Source organism: Nanorana parkeri, unplaced genomic scaffold, assembly GCF_000935625.1.
Source record: "Nanorana parkeri isolate BGI_ZX_2015 unplaced genomic scaffold, ASM93562v1 scaffold248, whole genome shotgun sequence".
Lineage (NCBI taxonomy): Eukaryota > Metazoa > Chordata > Amphibia > Anura > Dicroglossidae > Nanorana > Nanorana parkeri.
Window position 1 is genome coordinate 1,025,826 of NW_017306516.1, and position 21,026 is coordinate 1,046,851.

Consider the following 21,026-nt stretch of genomic DNA (forward strand, 5'->3'; position numbering starts at 1 on the left):
CATTGGTACCGATACCAGTATCTGTATTGGTGCATGCCTAGTCGGTATATCCAAAGTGTTCTGTCCTCTTTTCTGCTGCCGACTGCTGAAAGTGGTGTGCCGCAGCTGCAGAAGAGGTGTGAGGGCCACATGAAATGGCCTGGTAGCCTGAATTTGGCCCACTGGCCTTTTGTTTGACACATAAGACATAGGGGATCCATAGTTTTTAGCACAATAGTTTGGGTTTCAGACTTCTGGACATGGAAGATAAAAATCTTTCTACTCGGATTAGATTTTTGGGATTATTTTGGCATTAATATTGGCGTAATAAAACAGTTTTGTCATAATCTATTTTGCTTTGATTAAAGGGTTTAGGTTAAAGCACACCCCCAGCTGAAACTTTTGTTTTATTTGGATATATGGGGAAAGGGGTTACAGGTTTTCTAAGCCTTCCTTGCTCTACTGAAAAATATGTTTGTGACCTTATTGTGCTCCCCATTAGAGGATTTACCATCACTTTTTTCATTCCATTCCCATAAACATTCCTATTCCATAAACCGGAAATGCGAAGATTTTCCCTCGCTTCCTTTTTTGTCTGACTTACATTAAATAGGAAGTTTGCAGAAAGACCACAATAAAATGTTTTAGCTAGTGTTGAGCTTTAAGGATTATATAACTTCTAATATGAAAAATATTGTATTATGATTGACTGTGCTAGTATTGTATGTCATTATCTTATTTAATACATTAATGCAAAATTTTAGGTACTTTTTATGTATCAAACAATGCGAGGATGATGGTGAGAAGTAGTATTTTGAAGGTGTTCCTGGGCAAAAAAAACACAAACTTTTTATTTGGTTTGGTCCTCGGCTTTGCAGGCATGCATGAGCAAAATCCACAATTCTGGCACCTGAAATTTTAATTCTTGATGCTTTACTGGTGATTCAGGGATTCCACACTAAAAGAACAGCTAAGTGACTTTGTCCCTCTTAAAAATAATGTAAAAAAAAAAAGATTAGTTTATTACTAGAGGTGCACCAAAATAGAAATGTAAAACTTTTTAATTTTTTACATTTATTTGTATATATTCATTTTTTATTAAATATTTTTATTTTTTACTTTTAGGGTCTTCAGGGAAATATTAGGGGTCCAAACAGACCCCTGATATTTCCCTTTTAAAATAGAAAAAGGGATTGAGAACACAGTCCTCAATCTCTTTTTCTGTATCCCCTGTTATTAATGAACAGGAATCCTCTGAGTGTTCCTGTTCATTGATAACATAGTATGTTTACTATAACCACAATCGTGAATGAACAGGAGGTGATGTAGATCACTTCCCATTCATTCATAATAGAGGATATAGTCAATATACCATGTCCTCAATTATGTACAAACACTCAGCTAGGGATGTACAGATACTCTTCGAGTACCAGTGCCGATACTTAGCATTTTCATGAGAACTACCAGGGTTGCAGAGGTTGCAGCTGGGACCTGCCTCTGGCACTCCACCACTGTCCTGAAATCATTAGTCTGTATTGTTTTAGAAAAACTGTCACATGACGATAAACAAAAATGTATCAGTACTCGTACTTGTAAGTACTTGGGCAAGTATCAGTACTCGTACTCGCAAAACTGGTATCGGTGCATACCTTTATTTATATTTAAATAAACAAAATCATACATTAAAACAGAGATGTACAAATCCCAGGAGCTCCGTGTGCTCCTTACAAATTACAGCCGCCTCCTAATTTTTGAATTTTTCTCTAGTCTAGTCTTGGAACTCAAAAGTATCGGTACTTGTACCGAGTACTGCACTTGGTATCTGTGCAACCCTACACTCCGCAATCACTGATCACTGAGTGTTTGCTCTCGCTCTCCTCTCTGACAGCTTTCACAGGAGGCTGAGCGAGTGGTGCACGGAGGTGAGCTCAGCCTCCTGTGACCGCACGGGCTGTCTTCGCCCCCACACCGCTCTGCTGGACTTTGATAGGCGGCTGAGCGGTGTGGGAGGAGAGACACTGGCCGCTCACAGCGCTCGGCCGGCTGTCACTTTCTCTCCTCCCCGCTGGGACACAGTAATGACATGCCGTCCGGCTGCCTGATTGCCAGAGAAGCCGGCTTTATGTTGTTCTGACGGCTCAATGTGGATTGGCCCCAGCCTATCAGCATGGTCATTACCATGGGTCATTACTCGCTGCCCGGCTTCCTGATTGCCAGGGAAGCGGGCTCCATGTTCCCCTAAGGCACGGAAGTTCCGGTATCGGGGAAGGTATCAGAGCAAATACTCGGTATCAGCACCGATACTGGTATCAGTGCATCCCTAATTTATAACCATTTAGTGTTATGATTACCTTTAAATGAGGATTGATCTTAAAGAGGAAAATTACCCTTATTTTTAAAATAACAATAAAGACACCTTTAGAAATGTTTCGTAATGACAGCCTACACCAGATATTATAGATAATTGCCGGCTCTTTATTCTTTGCACGCCTTATGTTTCTTTTTGTCCCCATTGTTCTCACAGTGGCCATTTTTACTAAGTGCAGATTAAACCTTCTCCCCATACTTCCTGGAACGCTGGCACATGGTACATGGACATATGACTGTGCATATCATCTCAGGGGAAAAAATGCCTTTCCCGGAGATCTCTGGAGATTTTGTAGTTTACAGATGAGATTTTCCAGCAATGCACTGCTGATGTATCCTTCCCAGGATGCATCACCTAGGTAATAATGGTACGTTTGCTGTTTTGTGTGTACGTTTGTTTTAAACTTTAAAGGCTAAACCTGTTGCTACCGGCCATATGCATATTTGTAGCAGCACATCAACTGGCTTTAACGTCGTGCTGCCACATTTATGCGTACAGTCCATGTTGCTGTTTAGTGCTGGGAGCATGCTTAAAAGAGAACTATGGGGTAAGTGTTTTTCCCCATAGTTTTCCTTAGGGTCACGGGAGGACACATACTAACCTCCTCACATGACCCAAAGCTCAGTATATCGCGGGCAACTGAGAGCGCCACAGCCGGGACTGATCCTGACAATACTGGATAATACAGAGCCAGCTGTGCCTGCCCTCTCCCTCGTTCACTCCCCCACTCAGCGCTGGAGGATCGGAGAGGGGAGGGGGAATCCCTGCGGAGAGCGGTGACTGACAGTCTTACTGCAGGAAGACGATCTGGAAGTGAGCGGATCAGTGCATGTTTCTGCTCACTTCCCGATTGATAGAGCCGACCTGTGACAGCTTCTTTGTCACAGGTTGGCTCTAACTATGAGGCTGAGTGGAAATTACTCGCCTCATAGTTCTCTTTTAATCACTAAGATTAGAAGAAGTAATGTAAAGCTGTCACTCCATCAAAAACAGGCCACCCATCAAAAGTGACTAGCAAGCAGTCCGTCAAGCAACCTATTGTAGAGACTATGCATACAACGTCTTTTGCCTGACTGATTCACTGGTTGTAGCTATATGGAAGAATGACAAAGGGACACTTTTAAACTAAAACTTGAGTGATATGTTGCCTACAGTTTGTCATAAGGGTTTGAGGTCACTTGAAAGAAGGTTCCATGATCTGATGAAACCAAACTGTAGATTTTTGGTCATAAGACTAAACACCATGTTTGGCACAAGTCAGCCACTGTAGATAAATACACCATTCCCTCTATGAAGCATGGTGCTGTCATCATCCTTCATTAGGGATATTCATTAGGGATACTTCTCTGTAGCAAACCATAAAGGTTTGTGATGGTGGTGGGTAGAATGAATGCAGCCAAATACAGGAAATGTCTAGATGACAACTTAAAGTGACACTAAACTCCGGAGTTAAATCTTCAAAATGCATTCAAATACCCCAACTATTAACATAAATGTAGCTTATTTGTAGATCCTCGAATCATCTCTGAATTCATGCTGATACTATCCTTCCTTCTGGAGGGGGGCTACTTTTGTTCCCTATGGTCCCTGTGTGTGTTGTAAAGTAGCCGCTGCTCCAAGCTCGCTCCCGTGATGGACTCAAGTCTCGTGTTTAGTTTACTCATTTGTTTTGAGATTGTAGACCTAAAAGGCATGAGCAGTTTTGAAAATAGCAATGGCGAAACATTACATTGTCCAGATATGCAAAGCTGATGAAGACCTAGCTACAGACGGGCTGTATTTGCTGCTGAAACTGCATCTACTAAACACTGAGGTGTGAACTTATGCACTCTGTTATTTTGTATTGTTTTATTCCAAGTAGTTTAAGTCACTTTTAGAGACCGTATTTTACCTTCACATAAAAGAGTCTATTCCTGTCGATTAGTGTAAAAATGAAATCCACTGTAATTCATTGTTTTATGACAAAGCATGAAATCTTCCAAAAGGGTGAATACTTTTAATTGAAACAATAAAGCTAGAACTATGACTTTTTTCCCCTATTCCTAAAGTGGTAAGGGCTGTACTTTGTTAATTTAACAAAACTGTATGTTTATCAGTTTTTGCTGTTGAATTTTGATAAGTTTATATTATGTTTTCTATTATATTTGTAATTAACTTTGATAAATCTTTATTTTACATTTAAAGAAGAACTCCAGGAAAAATGTTTATTAACCCTTGCGGGAGGAGAGCGCTGTGAGCGGCCGGCGTCTCTCCTCTCCGCACCGCTCAGCCTCCTGTCACAGATCAGAGGAGAGCGGTGTAGGTGGAGGCAGCCAGGACTGTCACAGAAGGCTGAGCTCTGCTCGCTCAGCCTCCTGTAACAGCGTGTCAGGAAGGAGAACGTGTACAAACACTTAGTGATCAGTGATTGCTGAGTGTTTGTAAATAATTGAGAAAAGAGTATGTTTACTATATCCTCAATTATGAATGAATGGGAAGTGATCTACATCACCTCCTGTTCATTCATGATTGTGGTTATAGTAAACATACTCTGTTCTCATTTAATGAATGAACAGGAACACTCAGTATAGAGGATTCCTGTTCATTGATAACAGGGGATGCAGAAAAATAGATTGAGGACTCTGTGTCCTCAATCTCTTTTTCTATTTTAAAAGGGAAATATCAGGGGTCTGTTTAGACCCCTATTATTTCCCCGAAGCCCCTAAAAGTAAAGTAAAAAATAAAAATATTTGATAAAAAATGAATGAATAAAAAAATATATTAAAAAATGAAAAAGTTTATAAAAAATGTGAGGTGTATCCTGAGACCTCCAATATCTAGCTATTACAGTTCTTGCAGCAAATAGAAAATATCTAAAAACCTTTCTTAAAGGAGAACTATGGGGTCAGTGTTTTTCCCCATAGTTCTCCTTAGGGTAACGGGAGGACACAAACTAGCGTCCTCCCGTTACCCTAAGCTCAGTATACCGCGAGCTACAGCTCGCGGTATACTGAGACACCGCACCTGGAGCGAATCCCGACGTAGATGACCGGATCCGCCCAGCTGCGTGAGTGACAGCTGGCTCTGCCTACCTAGAGGCAGAGCCAGCTGTACCCGCACCCTCCCCCGTCCGTTCCGCCAGTCAGCGCTGGCAGATCGGAGCGGGGAGAGAGGAATCCAGCCCCTCCCCCTGTCACGGCAGAGAGCTGTGACAGGATCGAGAGGTGAGGGAACCCGGTATGTGTTCCCTCACCTCCCGATCTACTGAGCCGACCTGTGACAGTCTCATTGTCACAGGTCGGCTTAGAACTATGAGGTGAGTGGAAATCACTCATCTCATAGTTCTCCTTTAACTTCCTTAATTGGTCCTGGTATAATAGTCAATAGCGCAACCTCAGGTCTAAACAGTCCCTGGGCCTTAATAAAATGTGCTCCTATTTTGTAGACCATTTCCCAAAAAGATTGAATCTCTTGACAGGACCACCATACATGTAGCATAGTACCTCTCTCTACTCCACATCTCCAGCATTGATCGGATATGTTTGGGAAGATATTATTATTATTATACAGGATTTATATAGCAAATAAGTGGGGTAGTTTACCATTTTGACCATGTAATATGTAACATGGCCACATGACAGGATCTGTGAATAGAGAATCTACCGCAGCAGAGGAACTTGTAGCTGTCAATAGAATACAATTTCAGTGATGTCACAACACTTGTAGTCCAATCATACTTCTGCAGTAGATAAAGCTTTGCATCAGCAATCCACTGATCACGGTTGCAATACTTTCTTTTTTCTTTTATGAATATGTGTGCATTTTTTATTTTTTTCCTAAAAGGTAGAATTCTTCTTTAAATAGCAATTTATTTTTATTAGGGATGCACCGATACCATTTTTTCAAGAACAAGTACCAATACTTTTTCTCAAGTACTTGCGGATATCAATTACCAATACTTTTTTTAGTGGCGTGTAACAGTTTTTCTAAAACAATACAGATTAATGATTTTAGGACAGTGGTGGAGCGTCAGGGCCCAGTCATTGCTGCAACCGCTGCACCCCTGGTAGTTCTGCCACTGACTCCAAGACTACAGTGAGACTACAGATCTCAGCAATACAGTATACAGCAATGTAGAAAACCAACAGCTATAGAGGACTACAAATACCAGCAATCCATTCTATAGCAATGCAGAATACCACCAGCTTTAGACGAACGACTACAGATCCCAGCAATCTATTATACAGCAATGCAGAATACCGCCAGCAATACATTATGCAGCAATGCAGAAAAATATGAACCTAAAATACTCTGTGTTGCTCTTCAGGGCTGTGCTGCATCTCAGGAGGCTGTTCAGGGTCTCATCATGGCTGTGTGTGGCCCTCACTATGGCTTTGTGGGTCTCACCAGGGCTGCGCGGGCGGGGTGCAGTCTCACCACGGCTGCGCGGGCGGGGTGCAGTCTCACCAGGGCTGCGTGGGCAGGGTGTGGTCTCACCAGGGCTGCGCGGGCGGGGTGCGGTCTCAACTGGGGATGCGCAGACAATTGCATTCTCACCAGTGCTGTTTCGGGTCTCACTAGGGCTGTTTGCGTGTATACGGGCAGCAGGTCTCACCATGGCTGTGTGGGCGGCAGGAAGAAGAAGCAGATGTACGGCCAAACAGGCACCACAAGGGTCCCCACAAGACTGCTGGAAGGTCCCCAGCAAGTGTGTGTCCTTACGGCAACCAAATCTATTAAAAAATGTAAAGTGCCAGTATCAGCACTTAGTATTGGGGCATTTTCACAAGTACAAGTAGTCGTGAAAATGCCCGGTATCAATTCCAATGTACTGCTATCAGTGCATCTCTATATGTTATAAGTCTTTGTTTTCTCTCTTATTTCTACACTGTTGTACTTTTTATTGATAAACACATTAATTTATGAAATGCATACCTCCAATTTTTTTGAGCTAAGAAAGAGGGACAACCTTTAGCACAAAGTATGTATGCAGAGGACATGCTCCTGCCACACCTCCAGTTACACAGGTCAAGAAACATTTAGGTATATGTCTGGGCACCATTAAAAAAAAATGCTGTACTTGTCTGCAATGTACACTCCTTTCTCCATGCTGTAAGTACAGAAAAATACCTGTTGATCCTTTCAGAACTGCAGTGAGCTTCTAACTTGTGCGCTGACAACAGCTTCTGCTGCACTGCAATCCTAGGTGACATTGTAAAACCTGCCCCTGTTATAGAGCTAAAAAGAGGAGGAAGTATTATGTAGCATTAAAGGGTAATTCCAATTTCCCAAACAAATTTGGGAAAATGGAGTTACCCCCACCAAACTGTTCCCTCAACCTAAAGGTCAGGTTGTATGGGTTTTGCAGCCAAGGGGAAGGAGCATTCGTTCATGGGTAACTGTAGGGGTGGCAGCGGGGGGCCGGTTTAGAGACACTGATTGATGGGACTAATTCCGTTTTCAGAAACCATTCAATGGCTACCACCCCTCTCTGCCAATTCCCCCACTGGATACCGATAGCCCAAAGTAAAAATTCCCAAATACTGACTACAAAGCAATCTACAAATCTGCCCTGAGCTACATCACCAACCTCATCTCAAAATATCACCCAAACCATCCATTCTGCTCCTTCAAAGACCTCCTGCTCTCTAGCTCCCTCATCACTACCTCTAATACTCGCCATAAGTACTTCTGCAGAGGATTTAGTATCCTCTGGAACTCCCTTTAACAACCTATCTGGCTATCTACTATTCTGTCTACCTTTAGGCGATCCCTGAAAACTCGCCTCTTCAGGGAAGCCTATGCAACCTTCTCTTAAAAACTATGCATCAACTCCTTCAAGCAGCTCATGCCTCACAGTTTTTACTTTCTGTATAATCTGCCCCTCCATGTAGATTGTAAGCTCTCATGAGCAGGATCTCTTGTATGGAATTGTATTGTAACTGTACTGTCTCTCCATATATTGTAAAGCACTGTGCACACTGTTGGTGCTATATAAATCCTGCATATTAATAATATAATTTACTTTGGTTGCAGGTCATATAATGAACACAAAACCATATATGTATGTGTAACCATACTTGGAAAAGGTCAAAGCAGCATTAACATGAAAAACCACTAATGCAGGGTGAGGTAGAAATGTTATATGCTGCTGTTTTAGCCATTTCATTAGAATAGTACTGAGTGAGGCAGGGGAATCAACAATTGCTTGTACCAATAAGCAAGCTAACAGCTACAAGGCACTGGAATGTACACCCACTGTGAGTGTGTATACGTGAAAAATGAATAACTAAATGTGCCGAGCTACAACAATGATCAGATATAAAGAGTATAAAAAAACAGTGACTCAAACAAATGTCAGTGAAAAAAATCAATCAGGTGTAAAGTCTTTAAATCTGCAAAAATGTCCACATATAGTAATAGTGATGAATATTTCTTGTTCCTTCACCAAATGCACCACACCAGATATAGGGGTGCTCACCTTATTGATAGACCCCAGCAAGAGGTCAAATCAGGCAATTCCCTTCTTAACCAGGGGAGGGGGCCCTCAGCTCCAATCGCTCACAGATGTCCTCCAATGGTGTAATCAGACCAGCAAACAGATCTGTGCAACACTTCTTAAATAGGAAAGCAATAGCCTCCAGTTCACAAATGCTTTAGGGACAGCAGCCCTTATGGCATTTGATTGCCAATCGTGGTCTGATAATCAGGGGCGGAACTACCGGTGGTGCAGCCAGTGGGGCTGTCCCAGGACCCAAGGCTAGGGGGGCCGCACTGACGGGCGGACTGAGCTGGGGGCATGGAGGTAATTGACCCTGGACCTCTCTGATGCGCTTGACTGGCGCTGCTGTGGCATACGGCAGGCCAGGCAGCACATAGGTCAGTGTGCTCGGCTGCTGCTGTCCTCCCGCCTCCCAGTGGCGTAGCTTGGTGGGGGGCGGTGGCCTGGGGTGCTGCCGGGGCCCATATACTGCCTGCAATGTATAGTCCCCTGAATACAATGCAGGCAGTATATAAGACACACCACCGTTTCAGCTCTCTCATGATGCTGGTACTGTGTGTCACATGCTCCGCCGTATACACCTTATACTCTGTAGTGCTGTCAGAGCCCAACACAATCCTGGCCACACAGTCTGCAGGGGGCCTTCAGACGGTGTGGTCGGGATGGTGTCGGGCTCTGGCAGCACTACAGTGTATAAGGTGATTCACTGAGTTGGTGAGGATAGAGAGGTGGGGTGGGGCGTCCAGAAACTGCACACCATGTGCTGTAAATTAATTTAATTAGAGAAATGGATTTTAATAGGGAACATTACACTGTAATGTTCCCTATTATACCGTATATACTCGAGTATAAGCCGAGATTTTCAGCCCATTTTTTTTGCTGAAAAGTGACCCCCTCGGCTTATACTCGAGTATATACGGTATAATAGGGAACATTACAGTGTAATGTTCCCTATTATACCGTATATACTCGAGTATAAGCCGTCCCGAATATAAGCCGAGGGTGGGAAATGAGGCAGCTAATGGTAGATAGATACCAATAAAATTACATTAATATTTATTTAAAAGAAAAATAACCTAGCTCTGTAAGTGGAAAAGGGGGTACAGGGCTACATACAGATCATTTAATACATTCATGTTAGTATAATTGTAAATGTATTGTTGCAGGCACTCTATATGTACATGTACTATATACTACATATAGAATGCACTGAACAATAGATTTACAATTATCCTCTGCTAATATGAATGGGTTAAATGATCCGTAGTACATGATATGTAGCCCTGTACTATGGATCATTTAACCCATTCATGTTAGCAGAGGATCATTGTAAATGTATTGTTGCAGGCACTCTATATGTACATGTACTATATACTACATATAGAATGCACTGAACAATAGATTTACAATTATCCTCTGCTAATATGAATGGGTTAAATGATCCGTAGTACATGATATGTAGCCCTGTACTATGGATCATTTAACCCATTCATGTTAGCAGAGGATCATTGTAAATGTATTGTTGCAGGCACTCTATATGTACATGTACTATATACTACATATAGAATGCACTGAACAATAGATTTACAATTATCCTCTGCTAATATGAATGGGTTAAATGATCCGTAGTACATGATATGTAGCCCTGTACCCCCTTTTCCACTTACAGAGCTAGGTTATTTTTCTTTTAAATAAATATTAATGTAATTTTATTGGTATCTATCTACCATTAGCTGCCTCATTTCCCACCCTCGGCTTATATTCGGGACGGCTTATACTCGAGTATATATGGTAATCTATTTCTCTATCCCAGTGTTGGATGAAATATTGCACTTTCTGTGACACACACAACCACCGTTAACGCCACACAGCCACCATTAACCCCGCACAGTCCAGTTCGGTACTGAGTTCCGACGGTCTCTGCACCAAAGGAGCATACACTCTAATGTCCCCCCTCAGTCACACTATTAACATTATTATTATGCACTAGGGCCCTTTGTTCCTTAGGAACAAAGGGCCCTAGTGGTGGTTCAGCCAGTTCCTTATGTGCTATATGCGATTATTTCATAACAGACATGGTTGTGCTTGATTTGTGCATTCCAATAAATACATATAAAAGAGAAAAACAACCTAAGAATCAAGTATCTTCTTGCCCGACGGGTACACATCAATTTATTATTTTAGTAAAAAATCTTCATTTCTTGGCTAAATATGTATTCATGAATTGGCAGTCCATCTATATTCAGATTTTAAAGCATTCTAAAAGCAGCCAATTATGTTGCCTGTTTTAAGAATGTAACGTTTAGCCATGTCTTAATTTGTAATCAAAAAGTAAACGTAAATTTGAAAAAATCTCAGCCCTGTTTAACTCATTGCATCTCTGTTAGGCCCTATCTCTTAATTGTGTTGGCTCTGAAGGGTCATCGTCATAAAGGACTTTTTATATAAACGGTACAGAACAGATTCCTTATTTTAGCATTAAAACTTCCAAGCTTTCTCTGTAGAAGCCTTTAATTTCTTACTTATGTATGTGACATAGCCTGTGGCATTGATGGCTGCTGTGAATCTGCCATCCTTTTGGGATGAAAGAGGCAGGCAGCTGGAAACTCAGCAGCTACATCTAGCTGTCTACCTAGAGAAGGCCTTGATTTCAAGTTTATCTAAACAAGCTCCACTAATCCTAACTATCTAGGGGGATGCGCTGTCAAAACAAGCAGCATGGCCCTGAGGCAAACCACAACTATACAGAAATCAAGGCAGGGACATCCAAAGCAGCAGGCTGGAGGGGCCTTACACCCCCCCCTAACGGAGGGGACGGGAGGTAGAATTTGCATAATGCCTTTTCATGGGGAACTTTTGGATGGCTGTCAGCAGTTCAGCTTATAGGTTTGCAGCCACAATGCGCAGTGTGTAGGGGAGCTCTTGAATGACCTGACCATATTGTCTACACGCCACAAAAAAGCTTAAGCACATCCAAGCGAGAGGGGGTGAATGGGACCCCAGCATTGTTTGACATCTGCTCTACCTCTCGTTAGTTTTGTTCGGCTCTATTCTGTGTGGACTTTGGAGAAATCTTAAGACCAGCTAACATGAATCCTATAATCTTCCTTCTGAATATTTATTCAGCCTCTAAGCTGTCCCCTCTCCATCTCCTGCTTCCTCTCCCACTCTCCCTCTCCTTCCCTCCTCCTCCCTCATTCAAATGAGGACACTAGTTGAAAAAAAAAAAGCTGTATAAATGTTTGTTTGTGGGTGTTTGTAAAAGATTTGCATATATTTGTCTGTAGTTATGCAGTGATCGTTCTTTTCCTGTGCCAGATCTGGTTAACTTTTTTTAAAGTAATTCTCACACCAGTGATTTTGGTGTGGTTGTCAAGAACTTGGAACCTTTGAAACATGATAGTATTATACAGGTGAAAAAAGGGTGAATGTGAACATATGACTATGTCTTCTGCAGCTCTCACAGTAAGTAAATTAATTAGCAACCTCTTCAAAGTACCAACTGCTGCTGCTGGATTATTTTCTGCTTAATGCTGGTCAGACATAAGTGAAAGAGTAATGATAGCAGTGATATTAGTTCGGTATTGTTAAATTTGATAAGACACTACAGCTCATTTTTAAAATATTGATTATAAAGTTGTATGGGTATTAAACATTCCACAAATAAATGAATGGCTCTGACACCTAGTGGACACCAAGGGACTGTATACTGACAGTCCTTAGAGTGCTTCGAGTGGGACTGTAAACCAGGTGGTTAGTGAAATGTGGTTGAATGTGACTAAAACTGGCCACCCCTAGTCATAATTTGTTCTCACAGGTCAACAGCGTTCCGCGAGGGTTCGTAAGACTGCATATCATTTAAATTGTACAATTATGCAAAGCTGAATGCCACCTGTTTAAGAAAACAAAAACATCACTTTGCCAGCATGTGTTAAAAAAGCAGTTTGTGCTACAATATTCACCTCCTCCGTGTAGACTTGGGGCAAAAAGTCCTTACTTCCAGTGTCATTCAGCCTACTTTGTTTGTGCTCAGGCGGTCGGGGACCCGCCCCCTGGGGATGCATTACACAAGCCTGGGCTCACAGTCAGTGGCGACTCTAGGAACAATATATAGGGGGGGCTGCTCACAGTACTCCTGTACAGAAAGTTGCTCAAACATCAGCACTATTTTGTACAGCACTAACTACCATCCACTGCTGATGCAGACATGGAGACAAAGTAACCGTTATGTCACACAGTAATAGGATTTGGGGTATGAATGAAACCAACTGGATGGGGTGGATTGTGGACTTGGGCTTTACAAGTTGGTAAATGTTGATCTGACACATTGAGTGGAATTTATCAAAACTGGAGCAGACTAAATCTGGAGGAGCTGTGCATGGCAACCAATCAGCTTCTCTCTTTCATTTTCAAATCTTAACTGAACAAACTGAAGAGGGAAGCTTATTGGTTGCTCCTCCAGATTTAGTCTGCTCCAGTTTTGATAAATTCCCCTCATTGTGTTGGGGCAGCTTTATTAGGTTACCCATACATGGAATAATCTTCCACTGAGAATAACAGTTGGTGATGGATATACCCTTACCATTTGGTTTATTGCTGTACTAGAATAAGATAAATGTATAAAACCTTCTCCATCTATGCATTTGATTTTTTATTTTTTTTTGGTGTAGTAATGAAATACTTTTTTAGTACATCTAGTGTATTTACCAGAAATCTGTTGCCACGTGGCTGTTTAAACGTTAAGGTAAAGTCTGAAATTGGAGTCCCTACTTTGAAACATGGTGGGGAGTCAGTAAAGATGGGCTTCAAGTGAGCTTTTTCAGCCATTTTAAACTTTTAATTAGGGCTGGGGAAATTAACGATTAATTCCTTGATTAATCGTTAAACTTTTTGATCGATTAAAATTCTTTTGATCGAAAATGAAAAGACTCGCCTAATATCCAATGTAGGGGCTTGAGTTCCCTTCATAATTAATCCCACCCATCTGCTCTTCACCTAATCTAATGAGAATGCCTCAGTGACCGATAAAGGCACTTGTATCGGACATGGGGGTTTAGTCCTTAGACCGGTAAGGCAGGCCCCTGGTTACAAAGTGAAAATGGCTTCTAAGCGAGCCATATAAAAACTTTTCTGCTATATAAAGTTAAGAGCAGTCACCTACTGCTGCCTAGGTTTAGAAAAGTTGTGACCTCATTTTATTCTATGCCAGCATTTTTCAACCTCTGGTACTTGTATCCCAGGAGTTTCTTTTGCTAGGTTTAAGGGGTACATCTGCCTGTAACATTTAACACACATTAACATTAGGTTTTATTACATAGGACATATATAAAACATACTGTAATTGTGAGTATTCACATCGGGTGGTACTTGGCGAGCAATGGCCTTTCCTGATGGTGTAAATGTGATGGACAGTGAGCTGTATAGCACAGCACAAATATGTATCTCCAAAGTTTGTGTTTAAAGGAGAACTATGGGGTCAGTGTTTTTCCCCATAGTTCTCCTTAGGGTAACGGGAGGACACAAACTAGCGTCCTCCCGTTACCCTAAGCTCCGTATAGCTCGCGGTATACTGAGCCGCCACAGCCGGAGCGGATCCTGACGTAGATGACGGGATCCGCCCAGCTGCGTGAGTGACAGCTGGCTCTGCCTATCTAGAGGCAGAGCCAGCTGTACCCGCCCCCTCCCCCGTCCGTTACGCCAGTCAGCGCTGGCAGATCGGAGGGGGGAGAGGGGAATCCAGCCCCTCCCCCTGTCACGGCAGAGAGCCGTGACAGGATCGAGAGGTGAGCGAACCTGGTATGTGTTCGCTCACCTCCCGATCTACTGAGCCGACCTGTGACAGTCTCATTGTCACAGGTCGGCTAGAACTATGAGTTGAGTGGAAATCACTCATCTCATAGTTCTCCTTTAACTTTTGTGATCTTTTAAGCCCCTATTCACACCTGAGCTTTTGTTGCATGTTTCCTGAAGCGCAGCAAATCTATACATGAAGAATCCCAATTTTTTTAAAATTCTGCTCGTTTACATGGAGCCATGTCGCCTCTCACTTATAGCATGGAGCTTGAAACAATACATTCGCTTTATTTGGCTTTTGGTCCCATAGGCTTAAATAACAGTGCCTGAAAATGTTTGTAATGTGTGTCTTTTTGCAAAATTTTGTGCCCAACTGTCTCCTCCTCCTAGTAACTAGCTTTCAATTGCCTAAAGCAAAAATCCTTAAGCCTGCAAACACCCCAAACAAAATCTTCGAAATTGGCTAAAAATGCTCATGCTTCAATATGAATGGGGGGAAAAATTACAACAGTACCAATATATGTTTGGTCATTACCCTGCAAATTTTGAGGCAATTGACACAGTTCCTATGCGTTTCTGCTTTCTATTTAGGCTAGGTTCACACCTAGGCGAGCTGGTGAGATGTTTTTGCACGGTTGTCGCACGTTTTTATTGCGCAATCTTGCTTGACAACCGCACGGTTTTCAATGCATAGAGATGTCTATGGGACCCAAACTGCGCGACAACTGCCTGAAAATAACTCCTGCACCTTTTTCGCGACAGGCGATTTCTACCGTGCGGCAAATGCCAAAGGTGTGAACAGTTCCATAGACTTGAATGCAAATCTCTGTTTTGTGCGATAAATCGCCTAGTTGTGAACCTAGCCTTAGCTGTTTGTCTGCAGTTGCCCTTGGCATATGATTGTTGCCATTTTATTTGCATGTCTTTTAGACAGTCATCATTTGAATAGTCCGTTATATGAGCTAGTCAAATTCCACATTTAATTTTCTCATTGAAGGGTGCACATAAATACAGTTACTAACCTCAATCATTACTTTTATTAGTCAATGTCGTTATTTTCTCATCATTTGCCATATATCCGCCTCTAAGAGAGGGTAATGCACACTAATTTACAGCTCACTGGGGCAAGCTATTTACACCATACTTTGTGAACCAAAAATAGTACTTGCATCAGTTTAGCAGATAGCACCTATTTTGTAATGAAAACATTCCAGGATGTCACTTTAATCCATGCCATTCAATTGTAAAACCTTTGTGTACTAAGTCAGTTATTCCCAATGTTTCCAAAAGAATGAAAGAGTGTTTTTTCTCTTACAGAATAATGCTCCTATTGTCTTCTGTCTCTGGATCAGCAATCCCTTATTGCCACTGCTGCAAGCTGTATACTAGGCATTTCTGGGGTTAATGATAGACATGCCAAAATGAAGTACTTTGTAACACACACTGAACAAATCAATGAGGATTTTGGCTAGACAAGAAGCAGAACCCCCAAGGGGAGCTATGACTGTGAGCATAGTTTAATTTTTATTTATTTATTCGACACTGAGTGTAAGATACCTCCCTTGTGGCCCATTGAGGGAGCTAATGTTATCACTTCCTAAATCAGGCCTTCCCTGTTTAAAGTCTAAGGTAAATAATAAAAGTCATATAATTTAACTGAGAGGAAGGAAATTACTAATTCCAAGTATTTGACGGTATAGTTCCTTAACACAGGAGCACAGAGAAAAATGGAGGTGTTGCTTTGTCTGCCTTTTTTTTTTTTTTTATAGAAGAAACTAGAGAATAGGAGAAAATACCCAATCAGTTCCTATGGACAAAACAGATTTTTTTTCAGTATGTTTATTTATAAGGCCTGTTGATTTTATTGTTAAGGTAGTCCCAGCATTATATATGATAAATAATACAAAGCTATCATCTATACACTGCAAAAAGGGAATTCATTACAGCTCGATGATGATACTAGATTCTATATTGTTGGGCACATCCTCATATGTTCTATAAAGCCCCCAAATGTATATTTCCTTTCTTATTGCAACAAGTTTATTTGAATATACTGTAAATGTATGTATTTTATATACATCTTCCATATATTGTACACTGAGCTGCATATGTGTACAGTAGGGGAAACAACAGTTGGAAAACATTGCTAGCAGCAGAGATGGAGCTTTTATGGCAAAAGAGACATTCTGATTCTACTGAATCCCCTCTGCCAGAAAAATATTTTTTTAAATTAATTCTGTTTTTTTGAAGTCGTGCAGCAGTAATCATTTAGGATTTAGGCTGTATATTTTGATTTCTTATGATATGTTTATTGCATTGGGTGTTGGTACACTAACCTGTTTAAAACGTATTATATGAAAATATGTTGACTTTTTCATATTTGAACAGACAAGAATTGGATCTTGATTCAAACAGTACCTACTGATAAAGGTGATGTACTTGCAGTGTTCATTTTGACAGTGTTTTGACTAAAATGCCATTTAGTTTTAGTAATATTTTAGTCATCTTAATTGTTTTAGTTTTAGTCAACTAAATATCATAAGATTTTAGTCGACTAAAACTACAGCACATTTAGTCTACTAAAATCTAGTGGGTTTAGTTGAAGAGTAATTTAAGAATTTCTCTAGAATTTCCAATCTCATTATGTACTCCTGGAGTAAACATCTGTTGACCTGTTATTACTTATGGTATTAAGGTTTGAACATGCAATACAGACATAGATTTAACAGTTGTAATATATAACACGTCTTTATCTTAAGATTAGATTAAACCAAGCCTTATAATGAAACAATAGTATTGAATATTTTCAACAAAGGACCAGTAATTAGATATGCATTGATTATAACAAATTGCATAGGACATTCTTCATTCTTTCAAGCAGAAGTGCAACTCTAAAATATTAAAATGAAAAGCTATATTGGCCGTAATGCTATTGCACACATTAGCTATTAGCAGTCCATTCAGGATGGAACTGGAAGTCCAAAAGATATTAGTTCTGATTGGATCTCTTCCTAAATCATCTCTCCCTAACATTTTAGTCTAGTTGTAGTTAGTCGACTAAAATGTCAACATATTTTCAATATAGTTTCAGTCACTGAAATAGTGTTGTTGACGAAAACTATGACAAAAATTACTAGCCAACGAAATTAACACTGCGTACTTGAACAAATGTCAAAAATAATTGACATGGTGTATTTATTTACATTGTCTAAATTAATGAAAATGCAGATATGTAATCCCCCCTACATTTAACACAGTTGCAAATTCGAATAAGGTGTTCCACATTAGGTGCCAATGATTAGAACTTCCTAACGGTGTATGCAGGTAGAGCACGTCTTGTTTAAAGGAGAACTATGAGGTGAGTGAAAATCACTCATCCTCATAGTTCGAGCCGACGTGTGACAATGAAACTGTCACACATTGGCTCAATAGATCGGGACGTGAGTGAGTGCTTGCTCACTTCTCGATCATCTCCCTGCAGAGAGCGGTGGCTGTCAGTCAACGCTCCCCGCAGGGATTCACTCCCTCCCCGCTCCGATCCTCCAGAGCTGACTGGAGGAACGGGCGGGGGAGGGGGGCGGGTACAGCTGGTTCTGCCTCTAGATAGACAGAGCCAGTTGTCATTCACGCAGCTGGGTGGATCTCTACAGCATTGTCGGGATAAATCCTGGCTTCGGCGGTCTCAGTATACCGCGAGCTGTAGCTTGCTGTATACTGAGCTTTGGGTCACGGGAGGAGGTCGGTATATGTCCCTCCCGTGAGGAGGGACACAATAGCAAATCCACCATGGAATGGCTAAAAAAGAAGAAATCGCGTTATTCACTGTCCTAGTCAAAGCCCTGTTTTGATTTCCTTTGAAATTCTGTAAGGGAGTTTTGAAACAGGCAGTTTCATGGAAGGACATCTGCAAAGTTCTTGCAACTGCAAGAATTTTGCATGGAGGTGATGGGGACAAAAAGCCATTTCAGCATCTGCTTTTGATTTCAAGGATGTGCTTACTTTTTCCACAGTACATCATTGCATCTAGTGATATTTTGATTGAATAAATAATTGAAAAGACAACTTATTCTTGTATTCTTATGCAAATATATAATTTTTATCTGTGGGCACTGTTGCAATAAAGAGCTAATGTTTGCCTGTTCAAATATGTTTAAAATGTCAACAATTTCTATTGGGTGTAAATTTTCCAATGAGTGTAAAAAGGGATCATACTTCATAGGTAAAAATGAAAGAAAAAATCTTTTTGTTTGTTTTTCTCCAAAATTTTTAGGTATCTGCTGACTTTATTAGCCAGAGAAAGGAGCAAAAACGTATACATCTTGCCTCCTAATTCTGTCTAGATATCAGGGAACCATAATCACAACAGTAACTAAGCCTATTATGTAACTACTTTTGTATGTTTAAAGAGTTGCAAAATACATCCCTTATATCCCTAGTTACTATGATGAGTATTGGTACCTGTTGTACAGGTTGACTTTAAAAATTACAGCATGTCCAAAGTGCTTCTGGCGGTGCCAAAATAATAATATTTAATAGTATTTGTTCACAAAATGGTGCATTATAAAGATCAATTAAAGCAGCCTTCTCTGATTTTTTTATCTACTGCAGTAGCCACTAAAAAAGCAAAACTAAAAGGGCGGACATCCTAGTGCAGGGGTAGGCAACCTTGGCTCTCCAGCTGTGCTGAAACTACAAATCCCATCATGGGATTTGTAGTTTCAGCATAGCTGCAGAGCCAAGGTTGCCTACCCCTGGCCTAGTGCATTAAGCGTGATTATCTTTTAATAAAACAAAGTAATTGCACTCACTCAAGATAGGATTTAAGAAGAGGTAGCTCACCGAAAATACATTGTCTTGCAGCCACATACCCAGAACTGTTGTGCAGTTGCGAGGATGCCACTTCCTGTTCTCTGCTCCCTGACGTTTTGTGTCAAGAGTATCCATCCTGCCTTCAGCCTGACTGCTGGCAGACTTGCATGTAATATCTGTTCCTCCTGGCTGTGACAAGCACTGATACACTAAAATGTTTGAGAGTTCAATTACCTTGTTTTTATAATTTTTAACTGGTAAATATAATTGCGTTTAATGCACTAGACTGTGCGCCCTTTGTGTTTTGCTTTTTTGTTTATGCAGTTCTAAACCTCACCTGTCTGTTAAAAATTATGCAAGCTGGACCGGAGCTGTGCATGCATATGCCATTATTTAACCCTCGGTGCTATCATGACTATTTTATTGGAACATCTGTGCGCCAGTTTATTATTAAAAAAAAAAATATATATATACCGTATTTTGCGGTCTATAAGACGCTCCGGACGCAGGGCTTCTGTGACAGAAATTCTGACACAGAAACTGCAGTTAGTGACCGCTGAGACAGGTGGCACTGTCTCAGTAATCACACAGAGCAGACGAAGAACGATGTTCTTCGTCTGCTCTATGGTGAGCTCCTATGGGGGACCGTGATGGGTCACGGCCCCCCAGATAAGCAACTGGGAACAACAGCAGCTCAGCCACGAAATGGTAGGCCACGTAAAATGACAGAGCGGGGTCAGCGCATGCTGAAGTACACAGTGCGCAGAAGTCGCCAACTGTCTGCAGAGTCAATAGCTACAGACCTCCAAACTTTGTGATCGAGCAGCTGCATCCAATCCTTACATCAGCAAGTGCAATGCAAAGCGTCGGATGCAGTGGTGAAAAGCACGCCGCCACTGGACTCTAGAAAAGTGGAGACCTGTTTTCTGGAGTGACGAATCACACTTCTCTGGATGTGCCTGGGTTTGGCGGTTGCCAGGAGAACGGTACGTGCCTGACTGCATTGTGCCAAGTGTAAAGTTTGGTGGAGGGGGGATTATGTTGTGGGGTTGTTTTTCAGGAGTTGGGCTTGGCCCCTTAGTTCCAGTGAAGGGAACTCTTAAGGCATCGGCATACCAAGACCTTTCTGACAGTTTCATGCGCCCAACTTTGTGGGAACAGTTTGGGGATGGCCCCTTCCTGTTCCAACATGAGTGCGCACCTGTGCACAAAGCAAGGTCCATAAAGACATGGATGTGCGAGTTTGGGGTAGAGGAACTTGACTGGCCTGCACAGAGTCCTGACCTCAACCCAATAGAACACCTTTGGGATGAATTAGAGCGGAGACTGTGAGCCCGGCCTTCTCATCCAACATCAGTACCTAACCTCACAAATGTGCTTCTGTAAGAATGGTCAAACATTCCTATAGACACACTCCTAAACCTTGTGGACAGCCTTCCCAGAAGAGTTGAAGCTGTTATAGCGGCAAAGTGTGGGCCAACTCAATTTTGAACCCTACAGACTAAGACTGGGATGCCATGTAAAGGCTGGCGTCCCAATACTTTTGGTAATATAGTGTGTGTGTGTGTGTATATGTATGTGTGTATATATATATAT

General features: G+C 41.5%; 1 protein-coding gene across 1 annotated transcript in view; it reads left to right on the top strand.

The window, feature by feature from the left end:
• The window catches only part of DENND1A (DENN domain containing 1A), a 702,656-nt gene that overhangs the window by 154,564 nt on the left and 527,066 nt on the right, over positions 1-21,026 (top strand). The window lies entirely within an intron of this gene.